Source organism: Coregonus lavaretus (assembly GCF_964263955.1).
Source record: "Coregonus lavaretus genome assembly, contig: HAP1_SCAFFOLD_7431, whole genome shotgun sequence".
Classification (NCBI taxonomy): Eukaryota; Metazoa; Chordata; class Actinopteri; order Salmoniformes; family Salmonidae; genus Coregonus; species Coregonus lavaretus.
The window spans coordinates 25,001-26,714 of record NW_028162022.1 but is presented as its reverse complement, the minus strand read 5'-3'; the positions used below and the strand labels follow the sequence as shown (position 1 = coordinate 26,714).

General features: G+C 58.7%; 1 pseudogene across 1 annotated transcript in view; it reads right to left on the bottom strand.

Moving 5' to 3' along the window:
- Positions 1-1,357: 1,357 nt before the first annotated feature.
- LOC311119746 (ezrin-like) overlaps positions 1,358-1,714 on the bottom strand; it is a 25,303-nt pseudogene continuing 24,946 nt past the window's right edge. The window contains exon 7 of the transcript in view: positions 1,358-1,600. The product of the transcript in view is annotated as an ezrin-like (transcript). The remainder of the gene's footprint in view (positions 1,601-1,714) is intronic.

The window sequence follows — 1,714 nt, the reverse complement described above, 5'->3', positions numbered from 1 at the left end:
AAACACTTCAAAATCCCCTCCTCAAACTTGTATCTCAAACAGACAAATTTCAATAACGCTTGCTATTTCCTCATAGAACATGATGTTATCTCCCTGAGGAGGATGAGCTGGCCAATCAGCGGTCTACCTGCATGAATATTTTTAATGACCGTATACGCCCACACCATTCCAACATAGAAACGCTGCTTTTTAACATACTTAGTTAACATTTTTTGTAAGGAAAACTATTTCACTCATATCGTAAGTAATTAGGTCATATTTTATAAGAAATCTGGAAACACTGGGCAGTTACTTTAAAAGCCAGATTTAGACATAGGCTGCATCCCAAATGGCCACAGCCCACAGGGCCCCAGAGGACCTCAGCCCACAGGGCCCCAGAGACCTCAGTCCACAGGGGCCCCAGAGACTTCAGGCCACAGGGCCCCAGAGACCACAGCCCACAGGACCCCAGAGACCACAGCCCACAGGACCCCAGAGACCACAGCGCCTACAGGGCCCCAGGGACCACAGCCCACAGGACTCCAGAGACCACAGCCCACAGGACCCCAGAGACCACAGCCTACAGGGCCCCAGGGACCACAGCCCACAGGACACCAGAGACCACAGCCTACAGGGCCCCAGAGACCACAGCCCACAGGACCCCAGAGACCACAGCCCACAGGGCCCCAGAGACCACAGCCCACAGGACCCCAGAGACCACAGCCCACAGGGCCCCAGAGACCTCAGTCCACAGGGCCCCAGAGACCTCAGCCCACAGGACCCCAGAGACCACAGCCTACAGGGCCCCAGAGACCACAGCCCACAGGACCCCAGAGACCACAGGACCCCAGAGACCACAGCCCACAGGACCCCAGAGACCTCAGCCCACAGGACCCCAGAGACCACAGCCCACAGGGCCCCAGAGACCTCAGCCCACATGACCCCAGAGACCACAGCCCACAGGGCCCCAGAGACTTCAGCCCACAGGGCCCAGAGACCTCAGTCCACAGGGCCCCAGAGACCTCAGCCCACAGGGCCCCAGAGACCTCAGCCCACAGGACCCCAGAGACCACAGCCCACAGGGCCCCAGAGACTTCAGGCCACAGGGCCCCAGAGACCACAGCCCACAGGGCCCCAGAGACCACAGCCCACAGGGCTCCAGAGACCACAGCCCACAGGACCCCAGAGACCACAGCCTACAGGGCCCCAGAGACCACAGCCCACAGGGCTCCAGAGACCACAGCTCACAGGACCCCAGAGACCACAGCCCACAGGGGCCCCAGAGACCACAGCCCACAGGGGCTCCAGAGACCACAGCTCACAGGACCCCAGAGACCACAGCCCTCAGGGCCCCAGATGGACTGAGACTCACCATTAGTTGTTCCTGGATGCGTCTGTTCTTCTCGGCCTCGGTGACGCGCTCCTCCTCCACCCATTGGTCGTTAACGTCCTGCTGCTGCAGCTCAGCGCTATAGGTGCTGTTCTCCTCACTTTCATCCTGGTCGCTGTGGCTGCTGTGGCTGCTGTCAGGTGAGGGAGGGGCCGGGATGGCAGCGGGGGCGGCCATTACCAGGTGAAGCTCCTCCCTAGTCTTCAGAAGATCCTCCTGCACCTCCTTAGCCTGGCAGGACAGAGAGAGAGAGACAAAGGTTCAATCAATCAGTAATTCAATCAATTGAATTGATTCATGAAGCCCATTTTACATCAACAGTTGTCACTGGCTGGCAAGGATCAC